The sequence below is a fragment of the Ovis canadensis genome, chromosome 9 (assembly GCF_042477335.2).
Source record: "Ovis canadensis isolate MfBH-ARS-UI-01 breed Bighorn chromosome 9, ARS-UI_OviCan_v2, whole genome shotgun sequence".
NCBI classification, from domain to species: domain Eukaryota; kingdom Metazoa; phylum Chordata; class Mammalia; order Artiodactyla; family Bovidae; genus Ovis; species Ovis canadensis.
The window spans coordinates 82,373,501-82,398,429 of NC_091253.1; the positions used below are offsets into that span (position 1 = coordinate 82,373,501).

General features: G+C 38.8%; 1 long non-coding RNA gene across 1 annotated transcript in view; it reads left to right on the forward strand.

Moving 5' to 3' along the window:
- The window catches only part of LOC138445905 (uncharacterized), a 62,976-nt gene extending 38,481 nt beyond the window's left edge, over positions 1 to 24,495 (forward strand). Inside the window, exon 5 of the long non-coding RNA XR_011259038.1 lies at positions 23,789 to 24,495. This is a non-coding gene — a long non-coding RNA (uncharacterized lncRNA). The remainder of the gene's footprint in view (positions 1 to 23,788) is intronic.
- Positions 24,496 to 24,929: the final 434 nt, after the last annotated feature.

The window sequence follows — 24,929 nt, forward strand, 5'->3', positions numbered from 1 at the left end:
GGACATTCTTCAGTGAACTCACTTCTAAACCTTCACAGACACAGAGAACAGACTTGTGGGCACAGTGGGGGAAGAAACAGAAGGACAAATTGAAAGAGTAACATTGAAATATATATATTACCATATGTAAAATAGATAGCCAGTGGGAATTAGCTGTATGATACAGGGAGCTCAAATCTACTGCTCTAGGTATTGTTGATCTAAAACAAATAGACTGCCAGATATTTCTCCAGCAGAGATGACTTTCTTGAGGACCAGAAGAGAATCAGTCTGGGGTCTGCAATCATGGTAAGCCATGTGCAAGTCCTCACATGGCAAAGGAAGGAAAATGCTTTTATAGAGATGAAAAAGAAGTCAGGAGGGTCATAGTAAACAAAGATTCCATGGCTTTTCATTGGCTGAGTTTTTGCTAGGAAAGAAGAAAAATGTTTCTTTTTTCTTTTGGGCTCTGCTGTTACTGCAGGGGTAGCAACTCCCCCTTCTGGTCTCCCAGCTCTATTTAACTGAGGTTCCTGTTTATTCATTTTTTTCTGTTTCCCCCCCCCCTTTTGATCAAGAACTTTCTCTGAGAGCTTTGCTGGTCAGGAGTCAAGTTTTCTAGTTTCAGTGGCTCTTTGTCCCTTAAAGAAGGATCTTTTCTTAGTGTAGTGTCTCACTATGGGAAAAAAATGTTGGTTAACCTATTGAAATATCAATAACCTCAGATATGCAGATGACACCACCCCTATGGCAGAAAGTGAAGAGGAACTAAAAAGCCTCTTCATGAAAGTGGAAGTGGAGAGTGAAAAAGTTGGCTTAAAGCTCAACATTCAGAAAACAAAGATCATGGCATCTGGTCCCATCACTTCATGGGAAATAGATGGGGAAACAGTGGAAACAGTGTCAGACTTTATTTTGGGGGGCTCCAAAATCACTGCAGATGGTGACTGCAGCCATGAAATTAAAAGATGCTTACTTCTTGGAAGAAAAGTCATGACCAACCTAGATAGCATATTGAAAAGCAGAGATATTACTTTGCCAACAAGGTCCGTCTAGTCAAGGCTATGGTTTTTCCAGTGGTCATGTATGGATAGAAGAGTTGGACTGTGAAGAAAGCTGAGCGCCAAAGAATTGATGCTTTTGAACTGTGGTGTTGGAGAAGACTCTTGAGAGTCCCTTGGACTGCAAGGAGATCCAACCAATCCATTCTGAAGGAGATCAGCCCTGGGATTTCTTTGGAGGGAATGATGCTAAAGCTGAAACTCCAGCACTTTGGCCACCTCATGCAAAGAGTTGACTCATTGGAAAAGACTCTGATGCTGGGAGAGATTGGGGGCAGGAGAAGGGGACGACCGAGGATGAGACGGCTGGATGGCATCACTTACTCGATGGGCGTGAGTCTGGGTGAACTCTAGGAGTTGGTGATGGACAGGGAGGCCTGGCGTGCTGCGATTCATGGGGTCACAAAGAGTCAGACAAGACTGAGCGACTGAACTGAACTGAATCTGTTGAAATTATATACAGGTAATAAGGAGAAGAAACTCTCAGGCATTTTTTATCTAATGTCCACATGTTATCAATGTCTTAGACATTAGAGATCATCTGAAACACTCTGTCCTCATCAAACGCTTGACAACAAACTTCTAATAGGTCTCAAATGGTGAGAGTTTATGAGTTCCAAAAGGCATGGATCTGAGATTTAGAAGGACCAATGGCAATATTTTGGCCAAGATATTTGGTTGGAAGATTTCCACAAATTTTGTCAACTTAGTGTTATAATGAAAATTAAGTCTTAATAGAGCATACAACTATCCCAGAAGATTAGGAGTGGTAAGCACAGTGAAAATGTTGTAAAATCAGCCAACCAGTACTAACTTGTTGTAAGTAACTGAACAGTGAAGTGAGCTCCTTGGTAGCCATGAAGTTTGAGAATTCCCAGGTAGGTATAATCTTTTTCAAATAAATTTTAGCTACAGAAGAGATGGTAGTCAAGTTATCAAGCGAAGGCTTCTGTATACTCTAAAAACATATAGATTATGACTTAAACATATTTATATTTGTAAGATGGAGGAAATTTTATGAAATCCACTTGCCAGACTACAAGTGTTCCATCAAGCAGTTTAAAATGTCAGGGAGCAGTATGAATAGGCTTTCTTGGATTGTATGTCATACAAGTGGAACAAGTTAAGTAGATAATTTTTGCAGCCTTGTTAACATTTTTCTTCTAATATTGATTCATGAAAACTATCATCTTGTCAATATACTAATAGTTTAATGCATGCTGAGGAGTGAGGAGTGGGCATTTAGAGTCTCTGTTAGGACTAGGTTGTTCTTTGGTCCAAATCAGAGCTTTCTCTTTTTGTCAAACCAAGAGTTGTTGAATTTCAAATCTTACTTTTCCTTTTTCTGGAACCAATTGTCGGGCTTCTGTAGCCAGTTTGTCTAAATATCATTCGGGAAAATACCCCTTAGGAACATGACAAAGATTTGGCTGCTATTGGTCCCTTAAGGGCAGTACTCTTTGTGAAAATATCAAGGTGATTTCTCTTACCTTTCAGAGAGTCATGTTTAAAAAGCCTCAGAATCCTAAAAATAGCTAAAGTAGCAGCAAAAAGTATTGCATCCAATAATTCCTCAACATAAGGCTATTTACATTTTTTTTTTAATTCATCTGGAAATAAGGAAGCCATGTTGATTTCAACAACTTTCCAATATCATGAGCTACTCCTCTGAAAGCATATCTTCTATCAGTTTAAGCATTGAAAGTTTGTTTTGTCCTTGGCTAAAGTATAGATCCCCAGGGAGAATCCCAGGGATGGGGGAGCCTGGTGGACTGCTGTCTATGGGGTCACACAGAGTCGGACACAACTGAAGTGACTTAGCAGCAGCAGCAAAGTACAGATCAGTGTAGAACATAATTCATCCTGCTGAGCTGAAATAACTGTAGGTATAGACGCTGCTTCACCAAAAGCTAAAGGAGTTGCAATAGCATTTCCAGTACAATATTTGCCATTGTCACCATTTAAATAAGAAAAACCAGTGAACCATGAGAAGTCAGCATTACCGAGAGGATCTGTCTGCAGATCATCATATAGAAAGGGAGGTAATCCATCAGCATAAGCAGTCCTAGGGACTTCATTGCTCATGGAGGGGAGAAGAGTATCTGGGTCAAGACAACTATAACATTAAAGAGCAAGGAACATTTAACAAAAGGATTTCATAGGAAGTGAGGGGGCTGACTGAGGAATGTTGAGTGTGCTGAGAATTCAAGAAAGCTTTTACTACATGAGGGCCAAAAATGGAAATGTTTAAAGGGGATTTCCACAGTGATTTTCTTAGTGGTCTTAATCAGAAGTTTAGTGGCCATAATGGTTTTAAGACAGAAGATGTCCTTGTGCCACAGGGTCTGGTTGCTGGCTTTAACCCCTATGGACTGATGTTGGTCTCTGTGTTTTTGTGTGTGTATCCCAAGGGCATATATAAAAAGGAAAAGGGAAACCTGAACATTGTGATGCCCGAGAGCAGGTGGGTTCATCAGTCTCCTTTAAGATCGAAAACTCTGTTGTCCAGTTCTTCCCATAAAATTGAGTTGGGGTTGTTCTTGCTTAGTAAAACATACAGAGAGAGAGAGAAATTTGGGTCCGATTTTGGAACCAACCAACATGCTCAAGAAAACCTCACAATTGGTGCTTAGTTTTGGGTTTCTACATAAATCTATCTAATCTAGGTATAGCCCTTATTCTGGTGTTAAATGCCATAAATATCACACCTGATTTTGGGCAAGTTGCAATTTTTCTTTGGTGACCTTGTATCCCTTCAGTGCTAAAATCTTAATCAAGGAGGCTTTGTGAAGGAGAACAAAGAAGCAAATCATTTACATATTACAACAAAGTAGAATTCCTAGGGAACTTCATATCATTCAGATCAACCTTCAGGATTTATGAGAAATAAGAAGGACTCTCTGATGCATTACTGTCCAGGTGAATTTTATCTCTTCCCAAGTGAAGGCAAAAAGGTATTGGTTAGTTTAATCAATTGGAATACTAAAGAATGCACTGTATAAATCAGTTACGGTAAAGAATTTCCTTCCAGTGGGAATGGATGTTGGTGCCGTGTAAGGTTAAGAACAACAGGGTGTCAAGGGATAACAACGTTGTTTATTGCTTGGATGTCCTGGACAAACTTCCACCCTTAGCTGTTCGGTTTTGTCAGTGATAAAACTGAAATGTTACCAGGTCTGGGTACAAAGGACAGTGAAGCCTGAGCCTTGTAATATTATACTATGAATTTTATGCTTTAAAGGGCTTCTTTACCTAGAGAGTATTGATTCATTCTGGGAAGAGATTTCGTGGGATTTATATGAATCTTGATGAGGGGTCCACCATGAATTTTGATATTACTAATATCAGTTGGAGATTTTGCCCATAAGGAAAGTGGTAACTGATTCAACTAGGGACAAATGATCATGTTTCCAGAACTTGCTGTAGTACTATCAGAGGTGGGACAAATACAGGATGTCAAAGATGTCATTTAATTCACTTGGTTGATTACTTTGACAGTGATTGTCAAATACTAGAATTACTACTCCCTCTTGGGAGAAAAGAAATTCTAACAGTATACTTCTCTAAGAAGTCTTGGCCTAGAAAGGGCTTCCCTGGTGACTCAGCAGTAAAGAATCTGCCTGCAATGCAGAAGACACAATTTTGATCCCTGGGTCAGGAAGATCCCTTAAAAGAAGGTATTGCAACCCACCCCAGTATTCTTCCTGGGAGAATCCCATGGACTAAGGAGTCTGGTGGGCTACAGTCCATTGGGTCGCAAAGAGTTGGACGTGACTGAAGCAAGTGAGCACGCAGACACGCAGAAGGAGAGGTGGAGGGAAAGTAGAAAAGAGGGTGTATCTTTCAAAAGCTTAAATAAAAGGGGATATGTCCAGAGACAGGAACCTCTTAGGTTCATTAAGAACCCCACTATTTGACTTGGTTTAGTACTCTGATGCAGGGGCTGCCTTATTGCAGTGGGGTTGAGCACAGAAATTATGGCTCCAGTGTCAGCTAGGACTGGGAGAGAGTCATCCTCAATCTGGAGAAGTGTTTCTCTAAGCCAGTTCAGAGAGGGGATTGGCAAGAGTACCAGTTGTTCCTTGAAACCCCATCAGTGAGAATTGAGAGGATGTTGGAAAGTTGGTTAGAGGGTTGATGGTGTTTGAAGTACTTAATTTTATAACAATCTGTTTCCAATGTATTGGTTCTTTTTAGTAAATAGCAGAAACTGGCAGTGTTTTAGTTTCACTTAGGAGCCTTTATTTGTTGAAGTTGAAGATTAAGAATTTTGGTGATCTTCCTTTTAGGTTACTCATCTAGAGTGCAAGATAGCTGATTTGTCAGATTAAATAAATCTGAATGGACACATTCTTGGTCCTTTATACTAGAAGGGAAAGGTCCCAGTTTAGCCCATTAGTATGCTGCTGCTGCTGCTGCTGCTGTCACTTCAGTCGTTGTCTGAACCCCACAGACGGCAGCCCACCAGGCTCCCCCGTCCCTGGGATTCCCCAGGCAAGAACACTGGAGTGGGTTGCCATTTCCTTCTCCAATGCAGGAAAGTGAAAAGTAAAAATGAAGTCACTCAGTCATGTCTGACTCTTAGCAACCCCATGAACTGAAGCCTACCAGGCTCCTCCGTCCATGGGATTTTCCAAGCAAGAGTACTAGAGTGGGTTGCTGTTGCCTTCTCCAGCTCATTAGTATAAATAGATTTAAAAACTTCCCTGGGTGGAATCAACATCTGGAGGAAAACTGAAATTTTCTTTATAAATAAACTGAAGTTGATTGTATTGAACATGAACAGATACATCAGAATTTTTGTGTGCAAGTCTGAATTTTGCTCCTATCAATGGGCTTAGGAAAAGCCCTAAGAATTGCTTGATGAAGTCGCATAGCAAAGCCAGAGTCTGATCATATAATATGTTACTGAGCTGGTCCCCTAGTTGTAATTTTAGAGAACTTTTAGGATTTTCCCAATTAGAGGTTCTCATCTAATGCTGCCTCTGGCTTTCACTGACAAGAATATGAAGTAACAGATATAAGACAGAGAAACCAGATTGATAAGTTTTAATGATTGTATTAAATTCCTCAACAAATCTGTGAGGATTTTAGTTATTTGGGGAAAATACTTCACTGAGCAACTGAACTGAACTGAATTGAAGACTTGAATATGGCTCACAGTTCAGCTTTATTCCGGGGAATAAAAAAAATCAAGGGTTTAACCTCTGGATCTCACAAGGCTTCATTTTAAAGGGAAAGGTTCTGACAAATTCAGAGCCAAAAGGGAAGGGGAAAATTTCAGAGGAAAGGGCAAGGTTGGAGAGAGAATTAATATGGGTGCACTAATGGTATAGCGGGAACATAGGTGTGCAGAAGGGAAAGAGGAAGATGGCATTGGAGGCAGAGTCTGGCCATGAGGAGCTGAGGGAGAGAGACAAGATGTTGCCAGAGGTGGAGCCTGAGACAAAGCCAAGCGAGAAGGATCTGAGGCTCTCAGTTCAGTTCAGTTGCTCAGTCGTGTCCAACTCTTTGCGACCCCATGGATTGCAGCACGCCAGACCTCCCTGTCCATCACCAACTCCCAGAGTTCACTCAGACTCATGTCCATCATGTCAGTGATGCCATCCAACCATCTCATCCTCTGTTGTCCCCTTCTCCTCCCACCTTCAATCTTTCCCAGCATCAGGGCCTTTTCCAATGAGTCAGTTCTTCGCATCAAGTAGCCAAAGGATTGGAGTTTCAGCTTCAGCATCAGTCTTTCCAATGAATATTCAGGATTGATTTCCTTTAGGATGTACTAGTTGGATCTCTTTGCCATCCAAGGGACTCTCAGGAGTCTTCTCCAACACCGCAGTTCAAAAGCACCAATTCTTTGGTGCTCAGCCTTATTTATAGTCCACCTCTCACATCCATACATGAGTACTGGAAAAACCATAGCTTTGACTAGGTGGACCTTTGTTGCTAAAGTAATGTCTCTGCTTTTTAATATGCTGTCTAGGTTGGTCATAGCTTTTCTTCCAAGGAGTAAGCGTCTTTTAATTTCATGGCTGCAGTCACCATCTGCAGTGATTTTGGAGCCCCAAAAAGTAAAGTTTCTCACTGTTTCCATGTTTTTGAGGCTTTAGGAGCCATTTATCTTTTTCGTTTACCTCAGTTAATCTTAAAACTTTGTTTTGCACAGAGGCAATTTTAGACTTCTGATAATGTTTGAAAGCCTCAAAAAAATCAATTGAAATAAGCATTCCATTCAGTTCTGGAAATTTTTGAGCTATTGCAGTCCAATTGATTTTAAGAAAACTAAGTTCAGGGATTTCTAAAGTTCTCCATAATGGCCACGGATACTCTAAATTGCCTTTGATCTAGTCAGGCCACTTAGTTAGAAATACAAATGAGGAAGATGGTGATTTTTAACAGAGTCCCTTTGTGGGATGCAACTTCAAAATATTTAGATAACTGTGACCCCATTTTTCAGAGGTTTTTCTGTAGTGTAAAGAAACATCTTCAATTATTTCAGCTTTCAGCTCAAACAGTTCAATTCAAACAGCTTGCAAGCTAATACCAGCCAGTTCTAAGGAAGCTGCTTAGTCCCAGAGAAGCCAAGCAAAGAGTTTTTTCAGCCAGTTTCCAGAGAACAGCCCTTATTCCAAAGGAAAGGGCCAAGCAAATGTACACAGTTTCAGCGAATCATTCCTTTTTCCCAGACGAATGGGCTGATTGCTTCTCAGCCAGAACTAGTTTGAAATAGTTTTATTTCAAAATCAGACCAAAGTGCCAAATGAGTACCTGCGTAAAGAACAAGGCCTTAACCAGAAAGATGAAAACTTAAAATAGATCCTGACTAAAGCTTGGAGAACTTCAAATACAAAGAGGGCATGAGCTTGGATCCGGAAGAAAGACCTTCAAATTCCAGTCTCAGTGAGAAAAGCAGTGAGTGATAAAGAGTTCAACTGTGGGTCCTGTACCCGTTTGTTCACTAGCCCCAGAGCCTTTGAGGATCTTCTCTGGTCCCCTATAGACCACAAAAATGTTGACCTGAAGCAACTGTGGACTGCCAAATATTTCTCCAGTGAATATGAATTTATCCAGAATCAGCAGAAAATTGCAGTTTGGAGTCTGCAACCCTGGCTAACCTCATGCAAGTTGCTGTACAGAAAGAGATGGTGAACTCTTTTATAGAGGGTAAAAAGGACTTTGGGAGGGCTATGGTAAATAGTTCATGGTTTTTCATTGGTTGGATCCTTGCCAGGGAAGAAGAGGAGTCTTTCTTCTTCCTGTTGGGTTCAGCTATTTTCACACGGCATGAGTGCCCCTTTCTGGTCTCCTGACTCTGTTTAGTTGAGGTTTCTGTTTTTTAATTTTTTTAAGTATAAAAATGGTTGGAAAAAATTACAAAGAAATACACTACACACATATTGAAAGTTTCAGAAGATCAATTGATTTTAAAAACACTATGAAATGTTGACATTAATATAACCTATATCTCTAGATCCTATTGGAGAAGGCAATGGCACCCCACTCCAGTACCCTTGCCTGGAAAATCCCATGGACGAAGTAGTTAGATGCTATGTGTAGGATATTCAGAAAGTTACCACACATAAGATAAGCTTAGTATTATTAATAAATAATTGAATTCACAGATTTAAATGTCTGGCAGCTTAAGAAAGCAATCAAACATTTGGAAACCTACCATGCAATTTAAAAGCATTTCTATTTCCCTGCTCTTTTGTGGAAAGCCCTTCTCAGTTCACAGATAAGAAAATTAGGTCTTAGGGTTTCCTATTTTCATACAGTGGTACTGCCCTCTAGGTAGATTCCCTCTAATCTAGGCCAGTGGTTTTAATCCAGTGCTCTTTGTAGTAAGACCTTTGTTCAGCAGGGCACACAATTATCTGCCTACATGTGTGCTAAGTCGCTTTAGTCGTGTATGAGTTTTTGCAACCCCATGGGCTGTAGCCCGCCAGGTTCCTCTGTCCATGGGATTCTCCAGGCAAGAGTACTAGAATGGTTGCATGTCCTTTTCCAGGGGCTCTTCCAGACCTAGAAGTAGAAACCAGGTCTCTTCTGTCTCCTGCACTGGCAGGTGGATTTTCTAGGACTAGCTCCACCTGGGAAGCCCAGTTATCTGCCTAGTACTGTTCAAATGCTAATAGGATGCGAGTGAAGAGGGGCTGGGAGACTTGAGCAAAGGGGAACCCGAAGACCAAAGGCCCTTGATTTTTGCAGTCCAGCTTCAATCAGAGTCCCATATCTCATTTTTTGAATAAAATATATGGAGGTATCAAGTCAGATTCTGTTTGACAATGTTTTTGTTGCAAGTGCGAGAAAAGTTTGAGAAATGTGCAAACATTTGTATAACAGTTATGACCATTATCTTATAAAATCATGTCTAATGCCCAGAAGATATATCTCTGTTCTTGATGGTGATGATGGTTTCACAGGTGTATACTTACTCAAAACTCCTAGAGTTGTATACAATGAATATGTACTACTTTTTACATTTCAGTCATACTTCAGTAATGTGGCTTGAATAATTCCGAATATTCTGTTATGGTTTTTACAGTGGTAAACTTCACTAAGTTTAGCCTGCTTCAGATGTCCATTCATTCTACAAATATTTATAGCTGTGAGTGAATACTTTTTTAGGAGACCTCTGTTGTTTTTGCTTATTCTGCATCCATTCCTTTCATTGATGGCAACATTCTTATTTTGTCTGGGAAACTACATATTTCCCACCATAAGCCTTAGATGTGCCCAAATTAGTTTAATAGGATTCTCCCATGAGAATCTGAATCATGAGCAGAGTGATACAAGGATAGAAAGTAGCATTAATTTTCTTTGTAGTATGGTCTTACTCTGTTGTTCATCCTGCTTTCTGGCTCACAGTAATTATTACATTACCTTCCTTTTTAAAAAATGATTCCTCAGTTTTTCTTTTGATATTGTGGGCTAATCCATGACCTTTTAACTAATATTTTGAGAGGTAAGTTAGCCTGCATGTGTTTATTGCTTGCATATAAGCTAAGAGTTGAAAGAGAAATAAAACTGAATCCTTCTCTCTCAGAATTTACAGTCTAGTAGAGAGGCTACTACATCAATAAAAATATTAATGAAAATGTTAATTCGTTGTAGAAAATACTCCCATCACATGCAAAGTTAAGTATATAACAAGGGAAATATGTGAGATTAAAGACATACAAGGATAAATCTACATTGGACATACTGGACCAGGAAGATTTCCTCAAAGCCTTAGTACTTAACATGACATGAGATATCAGTGAAAGTTTTAAGGCAAAAAGAAAGCATCTAAGGCAGAAAGAGTAGCATATACAATGGTCTGAAGGTAATGATGTGATATATTGATAAAGTCAGGGAAATGAAGAAAGGACACTTACTGTGACTGAACCATATGGATTGGGAGATCAGAGAAAGACTAACTTGAAAAGATTGAGTCATGCATAGATTTGTGAGCTGTGTTATGGAGTTTGGGTATTGTTCTAAAAGTACTGAGAAGCCACCTAAGGAATCTGAGTGAGAGAGAATTTATTGTAATAATTTAAGCCCAGGGGCAGGAAATTCTGTATTTTTTAAAATTAATTCTTAATTTCCCACTATAAATTTAAGAAAAGACACATTGGAAAAGATCGTGATCCTGGGAAAGATTGAGGGTAGGAGGAGGAGGTAGTGACAGGGGTGAGATTATCTGACGACATCATTGACTCAATGGACATAAGCTTGAGCAAACTCTGGGAGATAGTGAAGGACAAGGAAGCCTGGCGAGTGGCAGTCCATGGGGTCACAAAGAGTTGGACATAACTTAGCAACTCAGCCACAGAGGAAAGAATGATCACTGTTCATTGCAAAATTAATGATCTCAAACCTCAAAAGGAAGATTGTTTAAAAGGACAAGAGAAAAGGGTATTACTTACAGTGTTTTAGGCATATTATATGAAAAATAAAACACGTATATATCCTGGAAATAACTTTGAAATCCAAGAAATGGAGGAAATCCTGCAAATAGCAAGTAATCTATAAATGAAAAGCATCAGGCTTCTCTTCTGTAACATTTGAAGTTAGAAGACAGTGGAATAGAATCTCCTACTACTAAGATAATGCTGTGAAAGTGCTGCACTCAGTATGCCAGCAAATTTGGAAAACTCAACAGTGACCACAGGACTGGAAAAGGTCAGTTTTCATTCCAATCCCAAAGAAAGGCAATGCCAAGAAAGGCAATGCCAGAATGCTCAAACTACCACACAATTGCACTCAGCTCACATACTAGCAAGTTAATGCTCAAAATTCTCCAAGCCAGACTTCAACAGTATGTGAACCATGAACTTCCAGATGTTCAAACTGGATTTAGAAAAAGCAGAGGAACCAGAGATCAAATTGCCAACATCTGTTGAATTATTGAAAAAGTGAGAGAGTTCCAGAAAAACATCTACTTCTGCTTTATTGACTATGCCAAAGTCTTTGACTGTGTGGATCACAACAAACTGTGGGAAATTCTTAAAGAGATGGAAATATCAGACCACCTGACCTGCCTCTTGAGAAATCTGTATGCAGTCAAGAGGCAACAGTTAGAACTGGACATGGAACAACAGACTGGTTCCAAATCTGCAAAGGAGTACGTCAAGGCTGTATATTGTCACCCTGCTTATTTAACTTACATGCAGAGTACATCATGAGAAATGCTGGACTGGATGAAGCACAAGCTGGAATCAAGATTGCGGAGACAAATATCAATAACCTCAGATATGCAGATGACACCACACTTATGGCAAATAAGAGCCTCTTGATGATAGTGAAAGAGGAGAGTGAAAAAGTTGGCTTTAAACTCAACATTCAGAAAGCTAAGATCATGGCATCCAGTCCCATTACTTCAAGGGAAATAGCTGGGAAAACAGTGGAAACAGTGTCAGACTTTATTTTTTGAAGGGGACTCCAAAATCACTGTAGATGGTGACTGCAGCCATGAAATTAAAAGATACTTGCTCCTTGGAATAAAAGTTATGATCAACCCAGACAGCATATTAAAAAGCAGTGACATTACTTTGCTAACAACATAGTCAAAGCTATGGTTTTTCCAGTGGTCATGTATGGATGTGAGAGGTGGACTGTAAAGAAAGCTGAGCACTGAAGAATTGATGCTTTTGAACTGTGGTGTTGGAGAAGATTCTTCAGAGTCCCTTGGACAGCAAGGAGATCCAACGAGTCCATTCTGAAGGAGATCAGTCCTAGGTGTTCATTGGAAGGACTGATGCTGAAGCTCAAATTCCAGTACTTTGGCCACTGATGTGAAGAACTGACTCATTTGAAAAGACCCTGATGCTGGGAAAGATTGAGGGCAGGAGCAGAAGGGGACGACAGAGGATGAGATGGTTGGATGGCATCACTGACTCAATGGACATGAGTTTGAGCAAATTTGGGGAGTTGGTGATGGACAGGGAGGCCTGGCGTGCTGCAGTCCATGAGGTCACAAAGAGTCGGACACGATTGAGTGACTGAACTGAACTGAGCTCAACTACTAAGAGAAATGACTGAACTCAATCAAACTATTAACTATAACAGTGAAAGATATGTGTAAAAATGCAGAGATCTCAGTATATTTTTTATATATGCTTTCTGGAGAAAATAAAGATGAAAGCGCCTGAACAAGAGAAATAATAAAACACCAAAACCAAAACTTCACAATAGGAAAAAATGAGAAGAAAGATGGTGGTTAATAAACTCAGTTATAAATATATAATTACTTTAAATGTATAATTACTAATGTGGGTTGATAGCGCCATACTCGAAAGGAATTTCTGATAATAACCCAAAGGTGAAAGCATTAGTTCTCTGAATAAAATCCTGATGCACGGGTGACCATAGAGAAAAGGAGAAGTCAAAATATTCCAGACTTATCAATTTGAGTGAGGATAGGGGTAGAAGAGAAAATGGAATAAGGAAGTGAAATTTTATAAGAGCTCTGTTGACATCTGTTGAATTCCACGGCAGTTCCATTGTAATACTATTAAACAACTGAACATATCAGTTATTTTTCAGGAAGTCACTGAAGAATCACTTTATGCCCAATGTTGCATGAATCACAATACCATAAGCTACTATTATATCATTTACCTCACCATTTTTCGCCATTTCTGCTAAGCACCCTGGAACTTTAATACAATAAAAAGCTGTTTCACTCAGTAAATAATTTATAAGTAACAAAGGCTGCATATATTCGGTGTGGTTTTCCTAAATGCTTTGTTCCTTTTGGCAGTTACTGTTGTTGCAATTTGGTAATTTCTATTGTTGGTACCATTAGAGGCATGATCCCCACACTCCTAACAACTCCTCCAACTGCAGGAAGGTTGGAACTGCAGCCGCCTAGAGAAAGTACCGGTAATGCTTACCCTTCAGTGCTGCACATTATCTCTTCAGGTTACACCCTAATTCAGAACCCTTAGCCTTCCTGTTCTATTCTACATTCTTGGGCGTTCAACAAGCTTTTCCTTGTGAATGTGTTTCTGTTTGCCATATTGGATCCTTGCCTCCACCATGATTGCCTAGGTCTGTTCAGCCTCTGCAATAACTCTTGTTCCCAATCTCTTGCCTCTTCACTGTGTCTGCTACATATCCTCAAGACTTTAGCTCTGACTTAGTACTTCAGGCTTCCTCTTGCCCAGGAAGTAAGTTGAGGAAAATTATAAATATCGCTGAATAGCAGCAATAACCATATCCAAGCATTGAAGATCATGGTTTCCATGACAGATTGCTCTCTTAAATGGAATCTTACTTAGAACATGAAAACAACATGTTTGTCTTTAGAGAAGTCCAGTGAGCCTTCTAGAGTCTAGAGAAGTCTAGACCCACCCATTTATTCTTTTAATCATCTGAAGACCTTCAGGAGAATATTTCCCAAACATAAACCCTTTTGTACACCATCACTTCTGGTTTATTTAATAATATTCTTTAAGTAGGATCACTTTTGGTGGTGTTGATTTGGTCACTCAGCCACGATGGACTCTTTGCAACCCCATGGGCTATAGCCTGCCAGGCTCCGTGGACCATGAGATTTCCCAGGCAAGAATATTGGAATGGGTTGCCATTTCCTTCTCCAAGGATCCTTTTTATTCTTAAATAAATTTAGTGAAAAATAAAAATGTGGGCGTGAAAGTAGGAAGGATCACAACTCTAGATGAAAGAACTACTCTTCAAGCTAAAGAAGTGAGGCTTGAGATGTCAACATGGAACCTAGAGAAGTGGCCTGAGTCTGGCTGTCCTTGTTCCAAGACTGAATTCAAGAAAAGAGGAAGATGGTAAGAGCAAGGAGAAGGAAAGAAACAGCTGGACCTTGGCTACACAATAAATGTCTGCAGATGCTGGGAAGGAAAACTGAACAAAGAAAAAGAAGAGGGGAAATTGGAGGACAGTGAATCTGAAATCAATAGAGAGAATACTGAAACCACAGTACCAGTAGTCTCACAGATACTATTATCACAGATACTGAAGAAGGAACTCTGAACTGAGAGGAATTTGAAGCTGTGTGAATTGACATGCAAATAGTGGGTAGGCTGCAGAAAGGGGACCCTGGGAATGAAAATTTAAGCAGGGTTGTTGTTTGAAAATATAGGAGCTTCAGTTCAATACAGTCATTCAGTTGTGTCCGACTCTTTGCAGCCCCATGGACTGCAGCACGCCAGGCCTCCCTGTCCATCACCAATTCCCAGAGCTTACTCAAACTCATGTCCATTGAGTCGGTGATGCCATTCAACCATCTCATCCTCTGTCATCTCCTTCTCCTGCCTTAAGTATTTCCCAGCATCAGGGTCCTTTCTAATGAGTCAGTTCTTTGCATCAGGTGGCCAAAGTATTGGAGTTTCAGCTTCAGTATCAGCCTTTCCAATGAATATTCAGGACTGATTTCTTTTAAGATGGACTGGTTAGATCTCCTTGCAGTCCAAGGGACTCTCAAGAGTCTTCTCCAATGCCACAGTTCAAAAGCATCAATTCTTCAACGCTCAGTTTTCTTTATAGTCCACCTCTCACATCCATATACAACTACTGGAAAAACCATAGCTTTGGTAAAGCTATGGGGTTTTATTTGGTAAAAAACCAGTTGGTAAAACCATTGGCAAAGTAATGTCTCGTCTTTTTAATAAGCTGTCTAGGTTGTCATAGCTTTTCTTCCAAGGAGCAAGCATCTTTTAATTTCATGGCTGTAATCACCATCTGCAGTGATTTTGGAGCCCCCCAAAATAAAGTCTCTCACTGTTTCCATGGTTTCCCCATCTATTTGCCATGAAATTATGGGGCTTATGGGAGTATAAAGAAGCACTTGAGGCCCAAGTTGAGACACTGAGAGAATTAAAGAAAGAAAGTAAAGGCAAGATTGCTAAAATGAGAGCTGAGGGATGATAATGGGCCAAGAAATGGCTACAGGAATGTAAGCCAGAGTCCCTAAAGCATATCAGGGAGAGGGAACAGACAGAAGAGCAGAGTCAGATAAGGTACACCGAGGCTCCTAACAGTTCTTCTGAGACTAGATTGTGAATGCGGAGGCTCCAGTCAGCATCTGATGAGTGAAGCTGAAGTACCATCTAGGCATTAAGTAAAATATTCTTATCAGCTACCAGTGGTATGTCTTGTCTTGTACTCTGGCAGACCCTGACATAGAAGAAATTCTCTGGGTGAATGTGTAGCTCCCTTAAGCATTTGGATATAAAATCTGGGAGGATACAGGGGACAGAGGACCAGCTATAAACCCACACATCCGTGTCCTCTTGCATTTTATTGAGTTGCTTTACAGGGAAGCACAAACATTGTGAGAAGGGAAAAGTCTACTATGAGGAGGAGAAACTCACATTGCTTTTCGTTTCATGGTTTTCTAGGTAAGTAATTATGTAAGACCACTGAGAGGGGAAAATGGCACTTAATCATATGTATTAAATATACTGTATTCAGGGATTTTTTTTTTTAATGGCTTGGCCAGGTAAAGGCTACAGGATTTAGAGATGTTAACCTATGCTTGAAGCTTTAATAGCTAGGCCAACTTGAGAGCAATCTTATCGTTAACACAACTTGGAACTACAAGTCTGAATCCAGAAATCTCTGAAAAATAATATTTATCATTACCACAGGTCTTTTAATGAGAGAGGGCTAGTGATTAAGCAATTTTCTCTCAGCTTCAACCCATCTTCTGTAGTTGGCTTTGTGATGCTGGAACTGATACTCTGTAAATTTCATTTCTCCTTTGCCATCTGGCTCTCTGTTAAGTTTGGCCAAAAGTTGGGCTTTAGGGGGAAGCTAAAATATAGGAAAGGGAAGAAAGAGTTTTATTATTTACTTGCTATTCCTGTCAGTGTCACCCCATCAATGTCTCTTCTCCCTATTTTAGAAACAGTTTGTTCCAGCTCTCAGATTCTTCTACCGTTCTCAGAATCAACCTCATTGATTCTAAGATGTGAGCACAAGATAAGTAGCACTCATCCCTCAGAGGTGTGGATTAGGGCTATGGTTAGATTTCTGGGGCCCCTCCTTTAGAGTTGCAGGTTCTGATAATTGCAACCACCTCTCTATAGAATGGGCAAAGCTGGGGTTAGTAGCTGCTTCCTGTAGTTACCATCTCTGTGTTGTTTTGTGTTTCCATTCTGTATGGCCAGTCTTCCAATACTAACCAATGTGCGTGACATGCATGCTAAGTCGCTTCAATTGTGTCCAATTCTTTGCGACCACATGGACTGTAGCCCACCAGGCTCCTTTGTCCATGGGATACTAACCAATACTTAACTTCTAATAAGTTAACCTCCAATTCATTAACCAACTTCTTATATTAAATTATCTTTGATTAAAAAAAACAATTATGTGGTTTCCATTTTAGTAATTGAATTCTGACTGATTTAGAGAAGTAAAGATCTTCTGCAGTGAATTATATAAAAATCTTTTTAAAATTCCAAGTCTACCTCTTTCCAAATAATTCTTCTTTTTCCAGTTGTTAAATATCAGCCCACTCACTGCCAGCCAGCTGTCCTAGCTCATGTTCCACATCTGAAAGCTGTCATCCTGTTACCAATTCCCCGTACTCACATATGCATTTCAAAAACATGACTATATGACTCCCTCCCTTGTGAAAACCACACACAAGGTGTTGTGTATCTGTCCTTCTGAATGTTTATCCCTCCCTTTCTTAAAAATCAGCCCCTAAGGAATTCTCATGGAAAAGGAAAATTGTCACCTTGTTAAATCTTCTGCTTCATTAAATCTTTATGCTTTTTCCATAAAGAAAAGCATAATATATACCTGTGTCAACAGAGGTATTTTCTTCCTATCTGTGCTCTTATTTTTCCTTCTCATTGGACAAATAGGATCCTCTTCAAGTGCTTTTTCATTCAATCTGATCCATTAGCAGCCCTCTTAGTAAATGTATGAAAAAATACATAAACATTAGGATTTAGTCTTTGTCTCCATAATTCTGTGCTTCCTTGTTACTAAATAAGCCTCTATTTTTCCCTTGCCTTATTGAGATGTTAATATTACTAGATATATTAATTATAATCTGTAATGCTATACCAGAGGTATCCAGAACTTACTCATAGCTAGAAATTCTTACCATTTCATCAACATCTCCCCATTTCCCCCATCCCCAGCCCCTGGCAACCAACATTCTACTCTTAGTTTCTGTGAGTTTAGTGCTTTTTTAGGTTCCATATATAAATGAGAACATGTATTTCTCTGTGTCTGACTTATTTCATTTAGCATAATGACCTTCTGGGCCATGTCACAAAAGGCAGGATTTCCTTCTATTTATGGATGAATTATGATATAAATATTCTGCACTTTCTTTACCCATTCACCTGTTAATGTATACTTAGGTTGTTTACATAACTAGGCTATTATGAATAAAGCTACAGTAAACATGAGTTGCAGATATCTCTTCAAGATAGTGCTTTCATTTACTTTGGAGTTATACCCAGGAGTGAAATTGTTGGATATTAGTTGTATTTTCAATTTTTTGAGGACACTCCATACTATTTTCCATAATGGTTCACCAATTTACATTCCCATCAACAGTGCATATGGATTCCCTTTTCTTCACATCTTTACCAACTCTTGTTATCACTTGTCTTTTTGATGATAGCCATTCTAACGGGTGATAACTCATTATGATTTGGATTTACAGTTTCCTGATAATTAGTAATGTTAAGAATCTTTTTATGTACCTGTTGGCCATTTGTGTATAGTCTTTGGAAGAATGTTTATCCAAATCTTCTGCCCATTTTTTAATTGGATTTTCTTCTTGCTGTTGAATTAAATTTGTTATATATTTTCAATATTACCCCTTATCAGACAGGTGGTATGCAAATATTTTCTGTAGGTTGCCATCTATAGGTTGCCTTTTCATTTTGTTTATTGTTTCCGTTTATTGTTTCATTTTGTTTATTGGTCAGAAGCTTTTTAGTTTCTTGAAGTCCTATTTATTTATTTTGCTTTTGCTATTTGTACTTTTGTGGTCATATTTTAAAAACTGTTGCCAACGGGTATCAGAGAATATTGCTCTATGTTTTCTTTTAGTAGTTTTATAGCTTTGTATTGTACATTTATGGAGAAGGCAATGGCAACCCACTCCATTACTCTTGCCTGGAAAATCCCATGGATGGAGGAGCCTGGTAGGCTGCAGTCCATGGGGTCACTAAGAATCGGACATTACTGAGCGACTTCACTTTCACTTTTCACTTTCATGCATTGGAGAAGGAAATGGCAACCCACTCCAGTGTTCTTGCCTGGAGAATCCCAGGGACAGGGGAGCCTGGTGGGCTGCCGTCTATGGGGTCGCACAGAGTTGGACACAACTGAAGCGACTTAGCAGCAGCATTGTACATTTAAGCCTCTAATCCATTTTCAGTTGAATTTTGTGTATGGTGTGATATAGGGGTCCAATTTTATTCTTTCACGTGTGATTTTCCAGTTTCCTGAACACTGTTTATTGACTAGACTAGCTTCTCCTCATGGAGTATTCTTGGCTTCCTTGGGGAATATTAATTGACCTTGCTGTACTTAGTTGCTCAGTTGTGTCTGACTCTTTGTGAACCCATGAACTGTAGCCTGACAGGCTCCACTGTCCATGGGATTTTTCAGGCAAGATACTGGAGTGGATTGCCATATCCCTTTCTGGGGTATTTTCCTGACCCAGGGATCAAGCCCATGGCTCCTGTGTCTCCTGCACTGCAGGAGAATTCCTGACCTGCTGAGCCACTGGGGAAGCCGTTAGTTGACCCTCTGTGAGGCTGATTTCTGGGCTTCCGAGTCTCTCCATTGAACTATGTGTTTGTTTTTATGTCTGTATCATACAGTTTTGATCACTATGTTGTTGTTTCAGTTCCGTTCAGTCGTTCAGTCATGTCTGACTCTTTGCAACCCTGTGGACTGCAGCACATCAGGCCTCCCTGTCCATCACCAACACCCAACCAAAGCTTGGTCAAACTCATGTCCATTGAGTCAGTGATACCATCCAATTACCTCATCCTCTGTCCTCTCCTTCTCCTCCCACCTTCAATCTTTCCCAGCATCAGGGTCTTTTCAAATGAGTCAGTTCTTCACATCAGGTGGCCAAAGTATTGGAGTTTCAGCTTCAGCATTAGTCCTTCCAATGAATATTCAGGACTGATTTCCTTTAGGATGGACTGCTTGGATCTCCTCACAGTCCAAGGGACTCTCAAGAGTCTTCTCCAACACCACAGTTCAAAAGCATCAATTCTTCAGTGCTCAGCTTTCTTTACAGTCCACCTCTCACATCCATACATGACCACTGGAAAAACCATAGCCTTGTCTAGACGGACCTTTGTTGGCAAAGTAATGTGTCTGCTTTTTAATATGCTGTCTAGGTTGGCCATAGCTTTTCTTCTATGGAGCAAACCTCTCTTAATTTCATGGCTACAGTCACCATCTGCAGTGATTTTGGAGCCCAGTAAAATTAAGTATAAACAGTATGAAAAGGCAAAATGATATGACCTTGAAAGATGAACTCCCCAGGTCAGTAGGTGCTGAATATGCTATTGGAGAAGAGTGGAGAAATAATACCAGAAAGAATGAAAAGGCAGAGCCAAAGCAAAAACAGCACCCCATTGTGGACGTGACTGGTGATGGAAGTAAAGTCTGATACTGTAAAGAACAATATTGCATAGGAACTGTAGGAATGTTCAGTCCATGAATCAAAGTAAATTGAAAGTGGTCAAACAGGAGATGCAAAGAGTGAACGTCAACATTTTAGGAATCAGTGAACTAAAATGGACTAGAATGGGTGAATTTAACTCAGATGACAATTATATCTACTACTGTGGGCAAGAATGCCCACAGTAGAAGAAATGGAGTGGCCATCATAGTCAACAAAAGAGTCTGAAATGGAGTACTTGGATGCAATCTCAAAAATGACGGAATGATCTCCGTTTCCAAGGCAAACCATTCAGTATCACAGTAATCCAAGTCTATGCCTCAACCAGTAATGCTGAAGAAGCTGAAGTTGAATGGTTCTATGAAGACCTACATGACCTTCTAGAACTAATACCCCCAAAAGATTCCAGGGAACTGGAATGCAAGGAAGTCAAGAGATACCTGGAGTAACAGGCAAATTTGCTCTTGGAGTACAAAATGTTATTGTTTAGTCACTAAGTTTTGTCTGACTCTTTTGCAACCCCATGTACTGTTGCCCGCCAGGCTTCTCTGTCCATGGGATTTTCTAGCTTTGTAAAATAGTTAAAAGTCAGTACCTGTGACGCATCCAGCTTTGTTCTTTCCTCACAGGATTGCATTGGGTATTTAGAGTCTTTTGAGGTTGCATATGAATTTTAGAATGACTTTTTCTGTTTCAGTAAAAAAAAATGCCCTTGCAATCTTGATAGGGATTATATTGCATCCATAGATGGTTTTGGTTGGTATGGACAGTTTAACATTTTAATTTTTCCAATTCATGAACATAGAATACCTTTCCATTTATTTGTGTCTTCTTCAAAATCTTTCATCAATGTCATAACTTTCAGCGTATAGGTCTTTTCACCTCTTTGTTCAAATTTACTCCTAGTAATTTATTGTTTCTGATACTATTATAAATGAGATTGTTTTATTTCTTTTTCATAGAATTAATTGGTACTGTATACAACTCTACTGATTTTGTAGACTTGCAACTTTCCCATATTTATTGATTAGCTATAACCTTTTTGTTGTTGTTATTGGAGTTTTTAGTATTTTCTATATAATGTCATCAGTACACAAAGTTATATTACTTCTTTCTGATTTGCATAACTTTCATTTTTTTTAACCTGCCTTATTACTCTGGCTAGGACTTTAGTACCATACTAAACAAGAGTGGTGAGAATGGACACCCGTCTTATTTCTGTTCTTAGAGGAAACACTTTCATCCTTATACTGTTAAGTATGATATTAACTGTGGGCTTCTCATATATGACTTTTATTATATTAAGTACATAACTTCTATACCAACTTTTTTGAGAGCTTTTATTACAAATTGATATTGAATACTTTCAGATCTTTTTCTGCATCTATTGAGATCATCATAACTTTTGTCTTCCATTCTATTAAAGTGGTATATCAAATTTAATGATTTTTTTTTGTATGTTATACCATCCTTGAATGCCAAGGATAAAACCAAGTTGCTCATGGTATGTGATCCTTTTAATATTTCTGTTTAACTAAATTTGCTAATATACAGGTGACAGTTTTTGTGTTTATATTCATCAGGGATATTAGTCTGTAGTTTTCTTGTGCCTTTATATGGCTTTCGTGTCATGGTAATGTTCATTTTGTAAAAATTTGGGAGTGTTCACTCTTCTTCATTTTTTTTAATAGTTTGAGAAGGATTGCATTATTTTTCTGTAATGTTTGGTATAATTCATCAGTGAAACCATCTGGTTCTGGACAATTTTTTTCTTGGAAAGTTTTTTCTTCAAATTATTACTGATTTATTACCCTTATTTATTATTGAACTGTCTAGATTAGCTATGATAAAAAAAATCTAAAAATAAAAAAGTTGAGAAGATGTGGAGAAAAGAGAATCCTCACACACTGTTTGTAGGAATGTGAATCAGTTCAGCCACTATGAAAATAGTAAGGAGGTTTCTTCAAAAACTGAAAATAGAACTACTATATGATCCAGTATTTTCACTTGGGTAAACTTCTGGGAAAAACAAAAGCTCTAATTCAAAAAGATACATGTACCCCAAGTTTAATAGCCTCAGTATTTATGATAGCTAAGACATGGAAACAATCATGGCATATTAGCTAGTCCTGAAAAAGAATAAAAAACTGCCATTTGCAGCAATGTAAATGGACCTAGATAATATTATGTTCAGTGAAATAAATCAGAGAAAGACAAATATCTATGACATCCATTTTATAATGGAATGTAAAAAAAATTAAAATATATACAAAACAAAACGACTCACAGATATTAAAAAAGAAATTGTGATTACCAAAAGGGAAAGGGAAGGTAGGAGAGACAAATTAGATGTATGTTGTTGACAAATTACTATATGTAAAATAGATAAGCAACAAGGGTATACTCTAAAACACAGGGAATTTTACCCATTATCTTTTAATAACCTATAATGAAATATAATCTATAAAAACTGAATCATTATGCTGTACACAAGAAACTAACATAACATTGTAAACCAACTATACTTCAGTTATGAAAGAAAAGGCTTATTCCTCATGGATCAGTTTTGCTTTCTGCATACTTCTAGGAATTTATCTGTTTCTTCTAGGTTATCCAATTTGTAGTTCATAGTGGTCCTTTAAAGTCCTTTATTTCTGTGATGTCTTATAAAGTTTCTTTTTTCATTTCAGGTTTTATTTATTTGAATTTTTTTTTAAATATAGCTAAAGTTTTGTGAATTTGTCTATCTTTTGAAATGAGTTCTTCAATCTTTCTTCCTAATTTTGTTAGTCCAGCTGCTTTGGGGTTTTTGAATACATGGTAAAGTGGCCAGTCCTCTCGTTATTAATTCACTGATTTACATTTTTTTCTATAAAAGCAATTTCTTGATCAGAAACTATGCTGAGTGGAATACTATATTAATGGTTAAGGCTATCATCATGTCCATAGATGAGATGATGCTGGCAAAAATTTTGTTTGTTGAAAAGTCAAATCTGTCTTTACAGTAAAGGTCTATCACTCCTATCTAATGAGGAGTGATTTCTGCAAACTTTATGATAGACAGAGCCCAGTGCAGCTGATCGGCCACCACTGGCCAGGTAGTCTACTATTGAATAACATCTTACTGGCGATTTAGCGTTGGCCTGATATTGGTAAACTGGGTACTTACTTAATGTCATTGTTAGCTAATCATTGGTGAAAGGAAGCCCATGTTTTGGGGCACAAAATAATATCCATTCTATTACCATGGTTCTTTTTCCTGGGCCTGGTATGTTATCACTGCAGTAACTGGTGAGAAAGACTGACTGATGTATGTAGAGTGTTCCACAGTGAGCTTTCACATGGGATAGAATCTCCTCGTTCTGAGTCTACTTTAGGAAATCTAATCACAAAATTTCCCCCTACAGAGGGGCCTCTATTTTAAAAGTTTCTACTTAATTTTTTTTTAGCTTTATAAAAGTCAATCCCACAATCACAATGGTAAGCAACTTATATACACTTACGACCATTCTGTACCCATATAATCATTCTGTTTTTTCACTTTCAGTACCATATTCAGTGAATTACCTGAAGTATTCAACATTTTGTTATAAAATTGGCTTTATCTCACCCACAGGTTAATGTAAGTTTTCTGAGAACATTTGATGCTTTCAAATTGTGGTACTGGAGAAGACTCTTGAGACTCCCTTGGACTGCAAGAAGATCAAACCAGTAAATCCTAAAGGAAATCAACCCTGAATATTCATTGAAAGGACTGATGCTGAAGTTGAAGCTCCAATATTTTTGCCACCTGATGTGAAGAACTGACTCACTGGAAAAGGCCCTGATGCTGGGAAAGACTGAAGGCAAAAGGAGAAAAGGGTGATAGAGGAGGAGATGGTTAGATAACATCACCGACTCTAAGGATATGAATTTGAGCAAGCTCAGGGAGATAGTAAAGGACAGGGAAGTCAGGTGTACTGCCGTCCATGGTGTCACAAAGAGTCAGATACGACTTAGCAACTGAACAACAACAAGAGGCTAAATTATGATATTCAGTTGGGGCTTTCTTGGTGGCTCAGATGATAAAGAATCTGCCTGCAATGCAGGAGACCTGGGTTCTATCCCTGGGTTGGGAAGATCCCATGGCAAAGGGAATGGCTACCTATTCCAGTATTCTTGCCCAGAAAATTCCATGGAGAGAGGAGCCTGGAGGGCTACAGTCCATGGGGTTGCACAGAGTTGGACACAACTGAAGCGACTTAGCAGGCATGCACAATGGAACAGCAGTTATGTATTGCAAGGAAATGTACCACTATGTGAATAAAATATTTGCAACCTGAATTCAAACTCAAGTATTGCTTTATGCAAAGGTTAAATTGGCAAATGATAAAGAATACCATTGCCTAAATTCAAAGTTAAAAGCAATAGTGAAAGATATGAACATGATCAAATAATGGTCACAAATGTCCATCCCATCAATCCATTGTTCATTGATGTGGGCAGTTATGGAAGTACTGTTTTTCCATATTGAAAACTGCTTATGAGTACAAATTCGAGCACAAGTAAAAAATATAAACATTTCATCGAGTCTATTCTATTCTATTCTAGCAAAATAATTTTCATTATTTCAAGTAGCTTAAAGCCTCAACCTATTATTACCTGATATTACAAAATATGATTTCTAAAGTTGAAGATACTAAAATTTTATTAGAAGGCTACCTTACCCTGTCATTAAAGTGAGCGTGAACACACTCAAGCTACATCACATGGTAAAC